Source organism: Myotis yumanensis, unplaced genomic scaffold (genome assembly GCF_028538775.1).
Source record: "Myotis yumanensis isolate MYYU_CA2020_CCGP unplaced genomic scaffold, mMyoYum1.0.hap1 SCAF_3, whole genome shotgun sequence".
Lineage (NCBI taxonomy): Eukaryota > Metazoa > Chordata > Mammalia > Chiroptera > Vespertilionidae > Myotis > Myotis yumanensis.
This window is the reverse complement of record NW_027223754.1, coordinates 165859611-165880918: the sequence shown is the minus strand read 5'-3', so window position 1 is coordinate 165880918 and position 21308 is coordinate 165859611. Positions and strand designations below refer to the sequence as shown.

At 48.2% G+C, this 21308-nt stretch overlaps 2 pseudogenes; both read left to right on the top strand.

Annotated features, from left to right (window-relative positions):
- Nucleotides 1-9587: 9587 nt before the first annotated feature.
- On the top strand, nt 9588-10706 carry LOC139005558 (DNA-directed RNA polymerases I, II, and III subunit RPABC1 pseudogene; annotated as a pseudogene).
- A 2398-nt stretch (nt 10707-13104) lies between these two features.
- LOC139006435 (protein INCA1 pseudogene) lies at nt 13105-13801 on the top strand (annotated as a pseudogene).
- The last annotated feature ends 7507 nt before the right edge of the window (nt 13802-21308 follow it).

Below are 21308 nucleotides of genomic sequence, written 5' to 3'. Positions count from 1 at the left end.
AGGAAGCACTGAGCTATGATGCAAAACAAGAATAGGATGCCAAGAGGTGGGCCAGGGCATAGGGATTGTTAGGGAATGGGATGGTGTCGAAGCAAGAGATGGAGGCCTGGAAAGAGGACCTGTATCTGTATGAGAGTAAAAGTGTTTGTAGGGCCCTGGCTGGTTTGGCTCAGTGGGTCCCGGGTTCGATTCCCAGGCAAGGGCACATGCTCTGATATGGGCTCCATCCCCAGTAGGGGGTGTGCGGGAGGCGACCAATCAATGATTCTCTCTCATCATTGATGTTTCAGTCTCTCGCTCCTTCTCCCTTCCTCTCTGAAATCAATAAAAATGTTTTTTTTAAGTGTTTGTAGGAGGAGAAAAGACCCCTCACCCCACCCCCAATAAAGCTACCTAAGCTAGACTAAGAATTAGGAAGAAAGGATGGAGATGGCTGAGGATGGGCAGAAGAGGAACGGAGGGAGGCAGTAGTAAAGATGTGGTCCTGAAGAAGCAAGCCTGTGTTTGGCTGAGTTGGGGGGTGGGAGTGGGGGGAACAGAGGAGCAGAACATAGCCAAAGCCATGTGTGAAGCAGGCACTTGGAGTATGGGAGACCGGCGAGACCACCGCATATGGGCCTTCCTGTCTTCTCTTGCCAGCACCCAGGGTTTGGTCAAGACCCAGGTAGCTACTTGCTGAGTGGGTGGTAGGGAGCCCTCAGGCTAGGGGGAATTCTAAGGGAGGAAAGGACCTCAGGGACAGAGGAGTCGGCTGGGAAATGATATGGACACGGAGTCAGACTTCTTCCTTCTTCAGTTTCCCAAGTCCAGGCACTTCCTCATCCTCATGTAGTAACTCCACACCCTTTTTCCTCTCTGCTCTCTGTCCCCTTTTGGCTCACCCTTCATTACAACCTCCCTGGGGGTCTTTGTGTTTCCATTCTCCTGGGCCCCTCCAGGAGGTCCTTCTTAATCTGACAAAGATCAAGATATAAATATAATTCTCCCCCTGTCTGCCCCAAGTTTCTTGCCAGCTAAAGTGAGGCAAACCTGTTATGGTAGGAAAATGACTGTAAGGAGATTCAATTTCTCTGTTTCTAATGGCTATATTAAAAACAAAGATAAGAGCCCGAATAGCTTGGCTCAGTGGTTGAGCATCAACCTATGAACCAGGAGCTCACGGCTCGATCCCCAGTGTGGGGCGTGCAGGAGGCAGCCGATCAATGATTCTCTCTCATCATTGATATTTCTCTCTCTCTCTCTCTCTCCCTCTCCCTACCTTTCAGAAATCAATAAAAATATATATATATAAAAAAAGAAGAAACTATGTAGACTCTGTCTATCTTCTGCTTAAGTCTTCCTATGGGGTCAGGTCCACTTTGAACGGGTGCTTGGCCAGTATGGCTCAGTGGTTGAGCATCAACCCATGAACTAAGAGGTCACCAGTTTGATTCCTGGTCAGGACACATGCCCAGGTTGAGAGCTCGATGCCCAGTGGAGGTGTGTGTAGGAGGCAGCTGATTGACATTTCTAAACTTTCATTGATGTTCCTATCTCTCTATCCCTCTCCCTTTCTCTCTTTCTAAAATGAATAAAAACATATTTTTAAGCCCTAGCCAGTTTGGCTCAGTGGATAGAGCTATTGGCCTGCGGACTGAAGGGTCCCAGGTTCGAGTCCGGTCAAGGGCACATACCTCGGTTGTGGGCTTGCAGCCCTGGTCTGGGGCATGCAGGAGGCAACCAATCAGTGTGTCTCTCTCATATCAGTGTTTCTCTGTGTCTCTCCCTCTCCCTTCTACTCTCTCTAAAAATCAATGGAAAAATATCCTCGGGTGAGGATTATAAAAGAACACACACATATTTTTTAAAAATCCAACTAGTTATCCTGGCTGATAGAGCCATCCATGACCTGCCATTGCCCCCTGGCTGACCTAGTCTCCTGCTTTCTTCCACTTTCCCACTGTGCTTCAGTCATATTGAACTAGATTCCTCCAATGAAGGTTTTCATTTTTTAAAATTTATTTTTATTTTATTTATTTATTTATTTTTTAAAATATATTTTATTGATTTTTTACAGAGTGGAAGGGAGAGAGATAGAGAGTTAGAAACATCGATGAGAGAGAAACATCGATCAGCTGCCTCCTGCACATCTCCTACTGGGGATGTGCCCGCAACCCAGGTACATGCCCTTGACCGGAATCGAACCTGGGACCTTTCAGTCCGCAGGCCGATGCTCTATCCACTGAGCCAAACCGGTTTCGGCTAAAATTTATTTTTAAAACATCTTTTCATTTTTTAAATATGTACATTTCTTTATTGATTTCAGAGAGGAAGGGAGAGGGAGAGAGAGATAGAAATATCAATATTTAGAGAGAATCATTGATTGGCTGCTTCCTGCATGCCCCCTAGTGGGGATCGAGCCCGCAACCCCGGCATGTGCCCTTGGCAGGAATCAAACCTGGGACCCTTCAATCTGCAGGCCGACACTCTATCCATTGAACCAAACCTGCTAGGGCTCCAATGAAGGCTTTCAAACCTTTCTGTCCTCAAGTCACAGTCAGAAATACATGTTATATCACAAACCAAAACACACACACTCACACTTTATATACATATACACATGTGTACATATACTAGTACATACATATATACAATATATATACACACATATATTTATACTGAAATTAAAGTTTTTCATGCCTAGCTGGGGTGGCTCAGTGGTTGAGCGTCAACCTATGAACCAAGAGGTCACCGGTTGGATTTCCTGTCAGGGCACATGCCTTGGTTGTGGGCTTGATTCCCAGCAGGGGATGTGCAGGAGGTAGTCAATTGGTGTTTCTCATCGATGTTTCTATATTTCTATTCCTCTCTTTTCCCCTCTCTCTAAAATCAATAAAAACATATTTTTTTAAAAAGTTTCCCAAAATGTTTAACTTTACTAGATACAGTGTCCTCTGACTATTATACTCAGGGACTTTTCACTGCTCTCCCTTGGCCAGGAATGCCCTTCTTCTTGATTGCCCCAATGGGAGCCTTTTCGTCCCTCAGATCTCAGGTTAAGTGTCACCTGCCCAGAGAGGTCACCTAGACCAAAGTAGCCACCTGATCATTCTCTTTCATGTTCTCCGCCATTTGCCACTATGATATTCTTCTGGGTTATGTTTTTTGTTTACATACTTCTTTGTTGATTGTCCTCCTCCACTCGGAACTTTGTGCCCTGCCTTCTATCCAGTGCCTGGAGCACAGCAGGTGCTCAGTGTCCGTAGGCTGAAGGAATGACCCTAATCAAGATCCTTCCTCTCTTTGGGCCTCAGCATTCTCATCTACAAAATTCAAGGTCAGACTCCATCTCTGAGAACCCTTCCAGTTTGACCTATTCCAGGACACTCCAGACAACCAGAGTCTAGCAGTGAGGGGAACAGAGAGGGTCAGACAGTCACCTGTTTACCTGCAATGCTGTGTACAGACTGAGGACAAATATTGAGGAAGGGCCTTGCTTCCAGTCTGGTGGAGGCCAGTGGTATAAACCCAGGCACAGAGCAAATAATGGAAGGGCAGAGCTGGAGTCAGCCAGATATGTCAACAACCTTGGTGGTGTGCTTCCTGTGTGCTGTGCTCTGCCTGCATCGTGTCTCAAGGCTCGGGCTCGGCGCTCTGAGGGTGGAAGAGCAGGTACAGAACACATTAGCTTTCTGGCTCAGGAGTCGGCTGGACCAGATTCAAAACCCGACACTTCCAGAAGCAGCACAGGTGGAGAGTACAGTCTGGGGCCTTGCAGCCGGTCTGATCTTGGCCCTATCAGTTAGCAGTTGCGTAACCCTGGGGAAATTATTCAACCTGTCACTGAACTTTCTTATGTCTCAAATGGGGATGGCATGAATTACATTACCTCATGTTCTTCCTAGCTCTTCCCGGGTACTGGGAATCTTAAGCAAACTAGGAGTCTCCACTGGGGCTTCCATCCCACCTGACCCCTTGGGGCGTCTGACTGAGAAGGGCTCCTGCCTGCGGGCACAGCATAGCTTGCTTCCTGAAAGCCTTGGCTCCGCAGTCAGCAGGCTGAGATAGGGGCCCAGGGCCCAGCACTTACTAATCTGTGACCTTAGACAAGCCACAACCTCTGCGAGTCTTAGTTTCCTCAGTAAGGACTTTGGGTTCCCCGAGCCAGGGTTTCATCCTCAGCTGGGTCAGTCTTCCGATGGCCAGCTGATGGCCAGCCGCAGTCTCTCCAACCCCAACGCTTCCTCTTCCCTGCAGGAGAGAAACCAGAATTGCCACAGAGTCCTGAACTCTGGTATTCTTTAGTCTTTCCTTCCCTCTTCCAGTTTCCTCCACATTAAATAATCCAAACCCCGCCCTAGCTGGTTTGGCTCAGTGGCTGAGCATTGGCCTGGGGACTGAAGGGTCCCCGGTTCGATTCCGGTCACGGGCACATGCCTGGGTTGTGGGCTTGATTCCCAGTGTGGGGCGTGCAGGAGGCAGCCAATCAATGATTCTCTCTCATCATTGATGTTCCTATCTCTCTCCCTCTCCCTTCCTCTCTGAAATCAATAAAAATATATTTATAAATAAATAATCCAAATCCCTTTCTTGCCCTCACAAATCGGTTCTCAGCCCTTTCCCCATTTCTCCTTTGCCGCCTCCCTTTATCACCTGTCTGCTGACACTGAGAGCACCAAGTCCAGCTCCCCATCCTGGCTGTGTTTGATTTCTCTTTTGCCATTTTGTTCCTCCCTTCATTATCATTGATTATTTATACTTTACTTAGAGATTAAATACATTCTGGGGTGAGTGAGGGCTGTGCTAAAGAGGCCGAGACATCACCCTAGTCCTTAGGACCCTCAGGTCCAGAGAGTGCCAACCGTTCCCGCGGCCTTCACCAGCGGCAGGGCACGGGGCTCAGTGCTCTCCTGCCCTGGTTCACAACACTTCTCACTGTGTCAGCTCAGTCCTGGTTTACTGGCAGTGAAGCCTGACCACGGGAGGTGGGGTTGTTCCGGCTCCCCAGCTCTTCCTTGGAATAGGAGGGGGGCGGCTATCAGAGTAGGACAGCTAATAACACAAATAGACTTGCCTCTTCTGAAGAAAGGGGAAAAAATGCCACAGTGGGGGATGTTCCAGGAGGGAAACAAAATAAAAATATAAAAAGGATAAAAGACCCAGAGACACATGCAGTTCAGCATTGTGTTACCATCTCCATTTACCAGCAGCGAGGGGCGTGGGAGGGGCAGAGCGATGAGTGGTGGGTGGGGTGCGTCTGGGAACTTTCAGCAGAAGTAAGGATATGGGGGCAGGTCAGGGGAAAGAAATGTCCCCACCCCCGTGCCATGAAAAAAAAAACAAAAGATCAGAAAGGTGCTGGTGTGTGAACTGTGTTTATTTTTTCCAAAGTCTAAAAATACAGTGAAAAGGAAACACACACACACACTACAAACTAACCTAACCAGAAACGGGAAAAGTGGTCATGGCAACAGCTGAGAAATCGGAGGCAGGAATTTCAGGAACTAGGATAACTCCGTGACCGGGGCTTGGAAATTCCACCCTGTGACGCGGCTCCTGAAAGGTGCCAGCTTCCGATCAGTGTGGAGCACTTTCCAGCAGCCCGGGGCGGGGCGGGGAGGGAGGGAGCCGGGGGGGAGGAAGGGAATGTCTCCCACTGAGAGGCAGGCCTGTGGCCTTGGGGGGTGTGGGGTGAGGCATGGGTAGCTGTGGGGTCCTCCATTTAGCCCTCTCTCACAGTAACCACAACTATAACAATAACAACCCCTTACTGCCATACCAGGAATCTTGTGAATGATTATTATCCTCAGTTTATAGGTGAGGACTCAGAGGCACAGAGAGGCTGAGTAACTTGCCTAAGGTCTCACAGCTGGCAAATGGCAGAGCTAGGGACCTTTAGGGGATCACAGATCCCTTTTGTGGATCTGATGAAAGCTATGTACCCAGTACCCAGGAAAAACTTAGAATGAACTTATATACAACATTTTATATTCAATTTCAGGGGTTTCTAAGAGCCCCTAATCCCATTCCGTGGTAAAGCAATTGGATAGTAGGGCCAGCGTGGAATGATCTCCCACCCCATCTCCAGCCTGACAAATACTCCAAGGCAAGGCAACCGTGTATATGAGGGTGGCTTACAGCAATTGCCTGGCACCCCTCAAAACCCCTGCTATCCTGGGACCCCGGATTTGGCCTAGTTGATTTGAGAAGTCTTCCCAGACTGCTCTGGTGTTAGGTGGGGATAGGGGTGGGAGGTGGGAGGCGGGCTGGGCTGGTCAAATTATAATGGGCTCTGTGGAGAAGCCAGAATTGTGCTGTATTAGAGGACAATGCTTTTCTCTCACACCCTCAGGGTATCCTTTTCGGGTAGAGATTTGGAACTGCCCCGACCAGAAGAGATGAAGGCTTCCTCCCTTAATTAAATGCCCAGGGGTTGCTATGGAAACCAGAGCTTCCAAATCCCGGCCAGACAATGGGGAGAGGAGCTGCCTCCAGCCTAGAAAGTGAAGCTTCAGGGGCCTCACTGGGGACAGGAATGGAAGCCGGAGGGTGAAAAAAAGGGGTGCCAACCAAGGATCTCAGCCTCCCTTCTCCCTGGAACTGTGGGAAGGGGCCTCTCAGAACCAAGGGGTCTGCCTGAGACAGGATAGGGGGTGAGACTGAGGAGGGGTAAAGGGGGAGACACACTCCTGGAAAGGGAAAGGGAATGGGGGTGGGGTAGCTGGAGTCAGGCACTGCCCAGAACTGAACACCTCCTTTGTTCCCAGAGGAGAAAGCCAGCCAAGTTGGTAAACAAAGGGAAGAGGCCAGAGGGCAGACAGCTAGGCGATAAGGCCTGGGCCGCACAGAGCTGAGTAGTGAAGCCTGAGAGAGGGAGGGGAGTCTCCAGAATCCCACTGACAGGCTGACCCTTTGCTCATATTGTCACATTAACACGCACCATCACCAGAACCACACAGGACCCACACAGACACACGCCTCTACAGAAACAGGGTGCTGAAGCACCTGTCACTGGGGACACAGCCCCCTTTGCATCCGCGCCCTTTGGAATGCCTCTGTAGGGAAGGCAAAGGACGGCTCTGCAACCAGCTCAGCCGAAGGTGGCACTTCAGTAGTCATGGATCCTGTCACCTCATGTCAAGGAGAAAAGACCCGATTTTGAAAGCATGAAACCTGCCATTCATCAGCACTTAGTGCCAGGCACTATGTTGAAGGCAATACAAACAATCTCTTCAATGCCCCCTCCGACGCTGTGAGTAAAAGTCTTCGCTTACTAGAGAGGGGAACCTGAGGGGGAGTGAGGTCGAGCCAGCAGGCCTCACCGTCAGACAGACCGGAACCCAGGTCTGTCTACTCGAGTGCCCGTGTGCCTTATCACTTTCCCCATCTCTGCTACTAAAACCTCTTGGAAACTTTTCTCAGAAAGCCCACTCTGTTCTCATCCCTTCACTCTCCCACTCGGTGTTACCTAAATACTTCTGTAGAAGCAGTTCCCAGTTTGTAAGCTGGTTATCTAAAGGGTTTATATATAACTTGGTGGTTTGAAACCCAAACACATTTTTCCCAGAGAAAAGGTATTAAATGGGTCCAGAAAGGCCACTTGACCCAGAATGCAGCTGACAGTGGTACATCTCGTTCAGGACTAGCCTGGGGCTCCAGCCATCATTAATAATATCATCTCCTTGCCCTAACTGGTTTGGCTCAGTGGATAGAGCGCCAGCCTGCGGAATCAAGGGTCCCAGGTTTGATTCCCCGGTCAGGGGCATGTGCCTTGGTTTCGGGCGCATTCCCAGTAGGGAGTGTGCAGTAGGCAGCTGATCGATGTTTCTCTCTCATTGATGTTTCTATCTCTCTATCCCTCTCCCTTCCTCTCTGTAAAAAAAAAAATCGATAAAAAATATTTTTTTAAAAATATCATTTCCTGAAGAAATACACTCTCCAGTTACATCGGAGAAAAGGAAATGGCTTTCTTTCCTTACTTTCTCCTCCCTCTCCCCCCTGCTGGACCTATACTCCAGTTTATGGAGTGGCTTAGGGGGGATGATCATAAATCTTAATCAAGGCTACATGCTGGGTGCTGACCAAAAAGGCATGTTTCTTGAGGGGACCAGGGTGGAGAATGGCTCAGGAACCCAGCCTTCCAAAGCAGAGAGAAGGCTTGAGGGCAGAGGGAGTGAGCTTGATGGCTGTCTGCAACTATGTAAGGACTATCTCGATTGCACGTAGGTCCAGAGGACCAAACTAGGACCAGGAAATAACGGGGCGTCAGCGTTCTCTTTGGTGAGAAAGAACTTTCTAACTATTAAATCTCTTCAAAAGTGGGATGGGCCTCTTGGTGAGGTAATGCATTCTCTGCCACTGGGAACATTCAAGGAGGAGGTATATGACCTCCTCTGAGCATGTGGGAGAGGGGAAGAAGCATTGGACAAGGAAACCTCTGAGATCCCTCTACATTTATATACCCATTTAGCAAAATGTTATGGAGTATCTATATGTGCCCAGCACTATGCCTAGGAACAAGGGTTACAGTGGAGAATAAGATGGGGTCCTTGCCCTCAGGTGCATACAGTCTAGTGGGAGAGTCAGGCATTAAATAAATAAATACAATTGAATATGTAATTTCAAATGATGATATCATTATAAAGGAAAATAATAGGGTACTAATGTGAGAATAACAGGGATCTAATTGAGATTGGATTCAAGAGGGCTTCTCTGAAGAACCCAGTAAGACTAAGATTTAAAGGATGAGCAGGGGTCAGCCTGGGAACAGGTGTGTGTGTGTGTGCGCGCGCGCAAAGGCAACAGCAAGTAAGAAGACAAGAAGACCCTGGGGGAAGAAAGAACAGTGTGACTAGAAAATTGTGAGTGGAGAATGGCAAGAGATGACACTGGCCAGAGAGGAAGGGGCTGGGTCTCACAGACCCTGACCTTACTCTTAACTAATTGCCCCTCTCCAGTCCAGGATCCCTAGGCCTTGGCCTCTGGAGCTCCCCCAGGTGCAAGCCCTCATCCTTTCCTGTGGCTCCTCCCACTGCCCTGGGACCTCCCCCCTGCTGGGAGCTGGTCCATCCTTGCTGCTTGACACAGTCGCTGCAGAGAAGAAACATCTGCACAGCGTGTGTTTCAGGGGACCTGGCGTATATGGCATACTGTTCTTAATATGTTTGCTCTCCTTAGTGCCATGTGTTTTAACCAAGGTCACCTCTCTGAAAAAGGTTGTTTCCCCAGGTGGGGATTTTTCCCTGAGGTTAGGGAGGGGATACAACCCCTTAATTAAGTGCCAGGCGGGTAGTTAAGCTACATAATCTTTACTCCCTGGAATGGAGATAAGAAATGCCCTAACCTTTGTAATAGAAATTGACAGGATTAAAATCGACTGGTATAAATACAGATGTAACAAGACAATAAACATCAGATCCTAATCGGATCCTAACCGGAACTTTGCTGGGGATCCCGACCAGAGCTTTGGCTGGAGATCCTGGCTGGAGGTCCTGGCTGGGCTGCTGATCAACTGAGTGCCGTCTCCGTGTCATTCCTTCTTCGCCGACTCCGTCCACACCTTTGGGGACCCCTGGACCCTCTGGGGTTGGACCCCAGCATCTGTGAGTGTGAGCGGTGGTCGGCATGGATGATGAGGAGGAGACGTACCGGCTGTGGAAGATTCGCAAGACCATTATGCAGCTATGCCATGACCGAGGCTACCTGGTGACTCAGGATGAGCTGGACCAGACACTAGAGGAGTTCAAGGCCCAGTTTGGGGACAAGCCAAGTGAAGGGTGGCCACGGCACACGGACCTCACAGTGCTGGTGGCCCACAATGATGACCCCACTGACCAGATGTTTGTCTTTTTCCCAGAGGAACCCAAGGTGGGGATCAAGACCATCAAGGTGTACTGCCAGCGCATGCAGGAGGAAAACATCACCCGAGCCCTCATCGTGGTGCAGCAGGGCATGACACCCTCCACCAAGCAGTCCCTGGTCGACATGGCCCCCAAGTACATCCTGGAACAGTTTCTGCAGCAGGAGCTGCTCATCAACATCACGGAGCACGAGCTGGTCCCAGAGCATGTCGTCATGACCAAGGAGGAGGTCACGGAGCTGCTGGCCAGATATAAACTCCGAGAAAACCAGCTGCCCAGGATCCAGGCTGGAGACCCTGTGGCACGCTACTTTGGGATAAAGCGAGGGCAGGTAGTGAAGATCATCCGGCCCAGCGAAACCGCAGGCAGATACATCACCTACCGGCTGGTACAGTAGCCATCCTACCACGTAGCAGCCCCTGGGAGACAGACAATTGGACTGTAACCACCTTACCCAGGCAGTTGGCCTGCTGGCCGTCTGCCCTGCTGTGATCTGCTCAACCCTGGAAACCTACCTGCTGCTTCTCTGGAACCCAAGGCGGGCTGTGTGCTTGCCCTCCTGGGCTGAGGGCCCTTGTGGCCTCACATGGACACTGAGCCCCACCTGGGATCCTGTGCAAATGGTTCCTCAAGAGGACAGGATGCTGAGGGGACGCCAGTGAGCCAGCCAGCAGCCAAGATAGTCCTAGGTTCTTGCCTGTCCCCCGAGGCACTCCAAGCTGGCTCCCCACAAATGGGACCTGGGTCCAAGTCTCCGGGTAAGCCCCCACTTCCAGCTTCCCTCCTCCATGCTCCTCACAGTGGCCCTATCCCTGACCCGTTGAGGACTCTGAGGTCAGCAGGCAGGGAGATTAAAATACCTCTGGATTTGAAAAAAAAAAAAAGATGCTGGAGTCCAACCCCAGCGGGTCCAGGGGTCCCCAGGGGTATCCTAGCCGGAACTTCGCTGGAGGTCCTGACCAGAAGAACTTCGCTGGAGTTCCTGACCAGAACTTGGCTAGATCCTAGCCAGAACTTCGCTGGAGATCCTGACCAGAACTTGGCTGGAGTTCCTGGCTAGAGATCCTGGCTAGACTGCTGATCAACTGAACGCTGTCTCCGTGTTATTCCTTCTTCACCGACTCCGTCCACACCTTTGGGGACCCCTGGACCTGCTGGGGTTGGACCCCAACACCTCCCTAGTGGTGTTCCTTGTATTTTATCAGTGTCCCAGGCGGTGGATGGTAGAATTTGGCATCTGCCTTGTGTGGGAGGCCCAGGTTTAATTCTTTACCCTTGCCTTTGCTCTCAAGAGGTAGCATCTTTTAGTGGTGGAGCCCAGACTCTGGAACCAGACTGCCTGGGTTCAGATGGTGGCTGTTTGGTCTTGCCAAGTTACTTCACTGCTGTGGGCCGCATTTGCTCCATGTGTAGGAGGAGGAGGAGGATGACCATACCTTGCTCCTAGGAGTGTTATGGATTAATATTTGTTAAGTGTTTAGGACAGTGCCTGGCATGTAAATCACTGGCAATAAGTCATTGCAACATCTGCTTCCCTGTCTCATCCCGTGCTCTCCCAGTTCTACCCCTAGGCCCACAGCGGGAGCCAGGGACCAAGGCACTTTTCCTCTCCCACTTTTCTAGCCAAGGCCACCTCTGGCCACAGCTCTTAAAAAGTAGGTAGAACTGCCCAGCTAGTATGGTGCAGTGGTGGAGAGTCGACCCATGAACCAGGAGATCTTGGTTCAATTCCCGGTCAGGGCACATGCCTAGGTTGTGGGCTCAGTGTCCAGTAGGGAGCATACAGGAGGCAGCCAATCAATGAGTCTCTCTCATTATTGATGTTTCTATCTCTCCCTTCCTCTCTCTTAAATCAATTTTTTAAAAAAGTAGGCACAGCTGAGCTCACTGCTGCACAGCCCTCCTCACCTCCACAGTAAAAGATGTTCCTAATGGGAGGTGCAGGCAAATCAAGATGCACTAGTAGTGATTCCTTCCTCCCCTTCTCAGTGGTTTCAGAGGTTCAGGGTATTCTGGATACACTGAATGTATCAATGAGTCTCATTTCCTGGGCCCTGGGCCTGATCCCCAAGGCTGAGTTTAAAGCTCCTCCCACATGCTCCTATGCTCATTTCCAACGTCTAGCTTACACTTCTACTGCATGTTAAGGTCGCCGAAGGAGGAATGCTCGAGGCCAAAAGGGGTGAGGAATTATGAATTTATTAGGTCATTTGGATACCAGATGGACTGAGCCCCAAAATGGTGCCAGAACCCAAAGACGGGGAGTCAGAGGTTTTTAAAGGACTCTAGGCAGGCTTTTTCTGGGCAGAGCATTCTCTGTGTAGGTCCGGATTCTGGGAAGCTCCGGAGGGGAGAGATAATGGTCTCAGCAAGTGGAATGTGGTCTAAGCAAGTGGAATGTCCATTGTGAAGTGGCCTAAAGGTCAGTTTCCAGGGCAGAGGGATCGATTCCATTATTTGATCAGACCTGACACTGCATAACCACTGGCTTTCTTGTCTGAGTCCTTCAGGACAGCAGCTGCCTCCTTGTTCTCGTTGCCTCCTGGGGCCTACAGATGGCGCTTAGCTTTCCCATCTTCTCTCAGCAGCCCTCCTCCTGGTACCTCGGAGCCAGCCACACTGGTCTGCTGTTCTCTCTCCTCGGGGCCTTTACTTGTGCTTTTCTCACTGCTCAGCGTGTTCTTCCTCAGGTCTTTGCCTGGTCTTTGCCTGGCAAGCTCCTATTCCTTCTTCAGCTTACCCATCACTTACTCTAGGAAGCCTTCCATAGGCCCCTGATCTAGGTAGGCGAGTCTCCCTGCACCCGGATTTCTCCACTGTATTTTAAGCATCTCTTCACTCGTCTGTGTCTTCCGTTCACCTGTCAAGCTCAGTCAGGTTTATCTAATTTACTATTGTATCCTCAGTTCTCAGCATAGGGCCATAATAGACCAGGAGTTTATGCCCTGGAGCCTATGGATGAGCTACATCCAGGGTTTCATAAGGCTCCCAAAATCTTATGAAAATGCTTGTAGCCCTGGCCAGTTTTCTAAGTAGTTAGAGCATTGGCCTGAGGACTGAAGGGTCTCAGGTTCAATTACTGGTCAAGGGCACGTACCTTGGTTATGGGTGTGGTCCCTAGCCCCACTCAGGGTGCATGCGGGAGGCAACCAATCCATGTCTCTCTCTCTCTCTCTCTCTCTCTCTCTCTCTCTCTCTCTCTCCTCTCTCTCCCCTTCTTCCCTTCCTTCTACTCTCTAAAAATCAATGGAATAAATACCCTCGAATGAAGATAAAAAAAGAAGAAGAAAATGTTTGGAGGTGTTCCAGGGGGGTCAGCCGATCTTCACCCCCGAGCTTGCCTTCCCAGAGCCTCAGACTGACACCCCAGCATTGTGGAGACATCTTCTGGGAGAACCTTAGTCAAAGTCCCAGCTCCACCTGGATGGCAGGACAGTACATCCCATCCCTCTGAGAGCCACTGGTTGTTCCCAGCCTGGAGTGCACCCCCCTGAGGGGCGGCCACCCCCTGAGAAGCTTTTCCGAAGAGAAGGAGATCCTATTTGGCAGGAATGCAGGGACCTGGGGGCATCCCAGCCTGAGTAAAGGCTGTCACTTACCACCTAAGGAGGCAACAGAGAATCATCAATAAACTAAAGAAGGCCCAGTGGAGCAGCTCTGGGTCTGCAGCTGAGCCCCTGGTGCCTGGCGAAGTGAGCTGTGGATTCCCCGGCACCAGTGAACACCCTGATCTGGAAGAGGAGGGGGCAACCTACCCACAGGGAGAAGACCCCTTTCTCCCCGCTGGCAGGGCCCAGCAGCTTTGGTCTCCCCGCAGTCCCCTGGTCCAGGAAGGATCTTTCCTCTCCAGGCAGCTGAGCTCTCTAACCCCCTACAGCACTGTTACAGCCAGTAGGGACCCCTTTTCAATACCCGGGGGATGGAGCTGCCTAGGAATGAGGAATAAGGAAGAACCCTTATAAAGGCTCCACAGACTAAAGAAGGCCCATGGGGGGGCGGGGGCGGGGAGGTTGGGGGTTAATGGGAAATGAGGACACATCTGTAATACCTTAACCAATAAAGAAATTTTTTTAAAAAATGAAGGCCCATGGATGGTAAAGAAACCATCCATGCCTACCCAACATGCTAGTGCTGACTCAGGAACCCACCCCCAAAGGCATTTCCTGTCCTTGGCCTCTCCCAGCTTCCTCTCCTGTCTCCGCACTAGGTACTAACAGCCCCTGGGCCTCCCATCTCAACCCCCGCCTCTCCGGAACGCCCCAAGGCCCATGGCCGCCCAGCCTTGCTCCCTGCAGTGTTCTTTTTCCTATGCTATCATTAAAAGGAAAACAAGTTGGAAAAAAAAAGAAAAGAAAAATGTTTGTAGATTTGCATTCATTTTGGAAGAGAGTCTGTATTTGTTATCACAATTTCAAAGGGTATGTAACTTCCCTCCCCTCAAAAAAGGACTATTGCCCTGACTGGTTTGGCTCAGTGGATAGAGTGTTGGCCTGCGGACTGAAAGGTCCTGGGTTCGATTCCAGTCAAGGGCATATACCTTGGTTGCGGGCGCATCCCCAATAGGGGGTGTGCAGGAGGCAGCTGATCAATGTTTCTCTCTCATCGACGTTTCTAACTCCCTATCCCTCTCCTTTCCTCTCTGTAAAAAAACAATAAAATATATTTTTTTAAAAAAAGGACTCTTAAGGTTAAGAACCATAGCCTGGCTGGTGTGGTTCAGTGGTTGAGCATCAACATATGAACCAGGAGGTCACATTTCAATTCCCAATCAGGGCATATGCTCGGGTTGCGGACTCAATCCCCTGTGTGGGGCATGCAGGAGGCAGATGATCAATGATTCTCTCATCATTGATGTTTCTATCTCTCTCTCTCCCTTTCCCTTCCTCTCTGAAATCAATAAAAACATTTTTTTTTTAAAAAAAGAATCATTAAGAAATGTGTAAACACTGGTTTCTTTCTTTTTTTTTTTTTTTATTTTTTTAAATCTTTATTGTTCAGATTATTACATTTGTTCCTCTTTTTTCCCCCCATAACTCCCCTCCTTCCAGCTCCCACCCCACCCTCCACCCTCACTCCCCACCCACTGAGTTCATCCATAGGTGCATGATTTTTGTCCAGTCACTTCCCGCATCTCCCACACCCCTTTTCCCCCAAGAATAGTCAGTCCATTCCCTTTCTATGTCCCTGATTCATTATAGTCACCAGTTCATTCTGTACATCAGGTTATTTATTCACTTGATTCTTAGATTCATTTGTTGATAGATGCATATTTGTTGTTCCTAATTTGTATCTTTACCTTTTTCTTCTTCTTCCTCTTCTTAAAGGATACCTTTCAGCATTTCATATAATACTGGTTTGGCGGTGATGAACTCCTTTAGTTTTTCCTTATCTGTGAAGCTCTTTATCTGACCTTCAATTCTGAATGATAGCTTTGCTGGATAAAGTAATCTTGGTTGTAGGTTCTTGGTATTCAGCACTTTGAATATTTCTTGCCACTCCCTTCTGGCCTGCAAAGTTTCTGTTGAGAAATCAGCTGACAGTCGTATGGGTATTCCCTTGTAGGTAATTGAGCCTCTTTCTCTTGCTGCTTTTAAGATTTTCTCTTTGTCTTTTGCTCTTGGCATTTTAATGATGATGTGTCTTGGTGTGGTCCTCTTTGGATTCCTTTTGTTTGGGGTTCTCTGCGCTTCTTGGACCTGTAAGTCCATTTCTTTCTCCAGGTGAGGGAAGTTTTCTGCCATTATTTCTTGAAATAGGTTTTCAATATCTTGCTGTCTCTCATCTTCTGGCACTCCAATGACTCTGATATTAGTCCGCTTAAAGCTGTCCCAGAGGCTCCTTACACTATCTTCACACTTTCGGATTCTTTTTTCATTTTGCTTTTCCAATTGGGTGTTTTTTGTCGAATCTTTGGTTTGATTCTTGTGCTCCTCTGGTCTGCTATTGGGTATAATATTCTTTATTTCAGTCCGTGTATGCTTACTTTCTAATTTCTTTATCGTAGCATCGAGGGTCTCATTAGTTTTCGTGAGGCTCTGCACAAATTTATGGCAAGCCCTCAAAATTGCGATTCTTAGCTCCATATCCTCCATTTCTGTCATGTTTTTTTGTCTCCGCATCTTTTATGCTTTCTTGGTGCACCCCCTTGTGGTCTCTGTGCGCAGTCTTGTTCTAGCCAAGCCTTAATTGTTGTAGTTAATACTAGAGGGATTTGACCACCAGGCCGACTGACTCAACACTGGTTTCTTATTGGATGCATCCACCTATGAATATAATCATTGATATTCAATAAATAGTTATTGAATAGATGACTAAGACTCCTTGTGATTAGGGTGTTTTAATGTTTTCAACGGATAATAAAAAACAAAAACAAAAACAAAACCCTCAGAAGAAACCTTTGACGGGAAAAGTTAAAGTGCCCTTGCATTAGCCCCTCATTCTGTGGCCCTAAATACCTCTCACCTCACTGGGGCTCATCACGCGTTACACCAAAAGTTCAGAGACTCACAGCCGCTGCCAGAACCCAAATCCTGTCCTGAGATCCACCTACTGCGCCTTTGCAGCCTGTCAGCTGAAAATAATCCTGGTGAAAGCAGGGGTGGCAGGAGCTGAGGAAGGAATCTGCAGAAGCTTTGAATGAGGGAGACTCTGCCCCCTGCTGGCTTCCCTGCTCCCCTCCAGCGCCCTGGCCGAGAGCCAGGTGGCCAAAGAATGAGGTCAGAGCCGGGGAGAGAAAGAAGAAGGAGGCAAGGCAGGGGGGCGGGGAAGGGGGCAGCCCCCCACTAGGCAGTCTTTCCTGTCAAGATTAGGCTTTGTCTTTAAACTAGTCAGGGGCAGTAGCTTCTGTTTTGGAGCCCTCGCCGTCCAGGGCTCCTATCTTCTACTCCCAAATTAGGAGTTTGGGGAGGGCAGGGGGCGTGGTGGGGGTGGAGGTTCTTCTGGAGCTTGAGGGAAGTGCAGTCACTCAGACTTGGCTTTCTCATCGATCTCTTTTCCTGGAGCCTGGCCACTGCCGACACCTTTGGATGCTTAGCCAATTCTTTGCATCGCCTACACTTGGTGTGTGGTGTACCAGCCTCTCCACATCACCATGGAAACAAGAGCCTCTGCATCCATCCCAGAGCTGATTTGTGAAGCTATGAGAAGAGTCTGGATTTCAGGGTGGGGTGCATAGGAAGGGCAAAGGAGAAAACCTTCACAGAAATTATGGAGAAAGAGAAAGAGGGAGAGAGAGAGGCTTGTCAGGGTCGGGGAAGGATTGCTTTATAAGCATTATTGGAATAGCTTGTACCCTGTGAAGACAGGCAGCTTCCTTGGAAGGCCAAAAATGCAGTCCTCTCCTGGGCCACTGGTCAGTCTAAACTAACAACCCCTCCCCATCAGCTGTCCCTCAGCAGCTGTATAACCTTGAGTGAGTTACTTAACTCCTACAAGCATCACTTCCCATCTGTAAAATAAAAGTAACAACAGCACTTTGCAGTGTTATTATAAGAATCCAATGAGCCCAGTGCACCAAAAGGTTACCAGTTCGATTCCCCGTCAGGGCACATGCCTGGATTTTTTAAAAAATATATTTTTATTGATTTTTTACAGAGAGGAAGGGAGAGAAATAGAGAGTCAGAAACATCGATGAGAGAGAAACATCGATCAGCTGCCTCCTGCACATCTCCCACTGGGGATGTGCCCACAACCCAAGTACATGCCCTTGACCGGGATCGAACCCGGGACCCTTCAGTCCGCAGGCCGACTCTCTATCCACTGAGCCAAACCGGTTTTGGCAACATATGCCTGGATTTTGGGTTGGATCCCAGGTAGGATAGGAAAAGACTTCTTAAACAGCATACAACAAAGAAATAGTAAGCCTAAAGAAAAATACTGATACATGTGACTACATTAAATGTCTAAATATCCTGTTGGTTAAAAACAAGCACAACATAATTTAAAAGGCAAAAAGGAAAGGCATAAATGTTATGGTCTGTAGATTAATTTTTTAAAAGATTTTTAATTGATTTTTAGAGAGAGAGAGGAAGGGAAAGGGTTAGAGAGAGAAACATTGATGTGAGAGTGAAACTTGGGCCCGCTGGCGTGGCTCAGTGGTTGAGAATCGACCAATGAACCAGGAGGTCACAGTTCGATTCCCAGTCAGGACACATGCCCAGGTTGGGTTGTGGGTTCAATATCCAGTTTGGGGCGTGCAAGAGACAGCTGATTAATGATTCTCATCATTAATGTTTTTATCTCTCTCTCTCTCTCTCTCCTTTCCTCACTGAAATCAATAAAAGTATACTTTTGTAAATAAAGAAGTTCTATGGAGAGTAATCTCATAGGATAATCTGGTCTTTTTCCAGTGACACCCACTCAACTCACCTATTTGGCCTGTGTAGAAGACAGGTGGATCCTGGAGAATGACAGTGGGTTATTGTAAACTTAACCAGGAGGTGACTCCAATTGCAGCTGCTATGCCAGATGTTGTTTCATTACTTGAGCAAATTCACAAGTCCTTTAGTACATGGCATGCAGCTATTGATCTCACAAATGCCTTTTTCTCCATCCCTGTCAATAAGAACCATCAGAAGTAGTTTGCTTTCAGCTGGCAAGGCCAGGAATACACTTTCACTAGCCTACCTCAGGTTTATCAACTATGCAGCCCTATGTCATAATTTAGTTCACAGGGATCTTGGACCACCTGTTGGAAAACTTGTGTTGGAAAAGGCAGGCTAATGTCCAGTCTTTCACTCCTGCTCAGCCATGTAAGAATGGACCGTGGGCCTGGAACACTTTCTTACCAAGAGATAAAAAGCCCACACAGTCTGTGCTGAGCTTATCACCTTGTGTGGGAATACCTTTCTCTGTTTCTTGCTCAATGTGTACTCCTTTGTTCTGCTTAAGTATGTGCTCAGTAGCCCTCAGGCATGCCCCCAACTATTTCAGATTCCATGGGGGATTGGGAGGGGTGCTTCTGTTGTGGCACCAGAGGGTGCATGTAGGCCAGTTGCCATCCATGCATTGGATTCCAGGAAAGACACCCTGGCTATGGGGGGCCAACACCCTCTATTGAAGCTGATCTAGCCAAATAGCCAAATTTTATGGCTAGAACCAGTGATGTGGGGGCATGTTAAGATAGTCCTTCTAAAGTGAAGGATAAGTTGTTGCCTCTGGCCCCTCCTACAACCAAAAAGGAGACATAACACCTTACCGGGCCTCTTTGAATTTTGGAGGAAACATATTCCTCATATGGGTATGCTACTTTGGCCTATTTACCAAGTGACCTGAAAAGCTGCTAGTTTAGGGTGGGTCCCAGAACAAGAGAAGGCTCTGCAACAGGTCAGGGCGCTGTGCAAGTTGCTTTGCTGCTTGGGCCACATGATCCAGAAGATTCAATGGTGCTTGAAATAGCCGTGGCAGATTGAGATGTTATTTGGAGCTTCGGCAGGTCCCTATCAGTGAATCACAGTCCAAGCCCTTAGAATTTTGGAGCAAAGCCCCCTACCATCATTTGCAGATAACTACAAAACACTTATTTTGAGAAACACCTCTTGGCCTACTAACTGGGTCTTAGTAGAGACTGAATGCTTAACCATAGGCCACCATGGAGAGCTCAGGTCACCAAGTTTCTATGTGACCTGAGCGCTCCATCATGAACTGGGTGTTATTTGACCCACCCAGCTATAAAGTTGGGCAGGCACAGCAGCACTCCGTCATCAAATGTATTTGGTATATACAAGATGGGGCCAAGTAGGCCCTGAAGGCACAATTAAGTTACTTGAAGAAGTGGCCCAAATGCCCAGGGCCTCTCTCTCCCAACATACTGTACACCTATAGCCTCAGGAGGATTCCCTATAATCAGTGACAGAGGAAGAGGAGAAGCAGGTTTATAAATGGTTCTTCACGATATTCAGGCACCACCCAAAAGTGAACAGCCACAGTACTATAGCCCTTTTCTGGGACATCCCTGAAGGTTGTTGTGAAGGGAAATCTTCCCAGTGGGCAGAACTTTCAGCAGTGTACCTGGTTGTTCACTTTGTTTAGAAGGAGAAAACGCCAGATGTGTGACTATATGTACCAACTCATGGCTGTGGCATGAATGGTCAGGGACCTGGAAGGAACATGGTTAGAAAACTGGTGTCAAGGAAATCTGGAGAAGAGGTGTGTGGATAGACCTTACTGAATAGGCAAAAAAAAAAAAAAAAAGTGAAAGTATTTGTGTCCCATGTGAATGCACACAAAGAGTGACCTCAGCAGAGGAGGATTTAATAATCAAGTGGATAGGATGACCTCATCTGTGGATATCAGTCAGTCTCTTTTCCCAGACACCCTGTCATTGACCAATGGATTTATAAACAAAGCAGCCATCATGGCAGGGATGGAGGTTTTGCATGAATTCAGACACATGAACTTTCACTCACCAAGGCCAACCTGGCTATGGGAATTACTGAGTGCCCGATCTGCCAGCAGAAGAGACCAAAACTAGGTCCCCCTACATGGTACCATGGGTGAACAGGTTGACTAAATTGGACCCCTTCCATCATGGAAGGGTAGTGTTTTGTTCTTACTGAAATAGACATTTACTCTGGATACACATTTGCCTTCTCTGACACAATGCTTCTGCCTTTTCTGGATATTTCGTATAAAGGCCCCTGCCAATATGTCGTTTCTTGTGTCTGACTTCTTTCAATGAGCATGTTTTTGAGATTTATTCATATTGTAGCATGCATCTGTAGTTAGATATCTTAGACTGATATCTAAAAGCAAAATAGCTATATTGCATGGTAAATTTATGTTTAAACATTTAAGAAACTGCTACAGCAACATTCTGTTTACTAGGTGGGATGCTACCTGATTCATAAATTGTTCAGTAAAACCAATTAGATGGAAGGAAGGAAGGAAGGAAGGAAGGAAAGAAAGAGAAAAGAAACTGCCAAACTGTTGTCCAAAGTGGTTGCAACATTTTACAATCCCACCAGCAATGCATGAGGGTTCCCAGTTCTCCATATTATCTCCAAAATTTGTTATCTGTATTTTATTTTTATTTTTTAAAATATATATTTTATTGATTTTTTACAGAGAGGAAGAAAGAGAGATAGAGAGTTAGAAATATCAATGAGAGAGAAACATCGATCAGCTGCCTCCTGCACACACCCTACTGGGGGTGTGCCCACAACCAAGGTACTTGCCTTTGACCGGAATCAAACCTGGGACCCTTCAGTCCGCAGGCCGACGCTCTATTCATTAAGCCAAACCGGTTAGGGCTGATATCTGTATTTTAAAATATTGCCATACCATGAAAAAAAAATATCTTAAAAGGTTCAGTGGGGAGGCTATCGATTTTGAGGATAAAACTATCCTCTTTCAAAACAAAAAAACCCTCACTGCGGTCCTCCAGGCGGCAGAGGGCGCGCCAAGGCAGGGCCTCTCTTCCGCGCCTCCCAGCGCCATTTTAGCAAGATTCCGTTGCTAGGAGACGGCGAT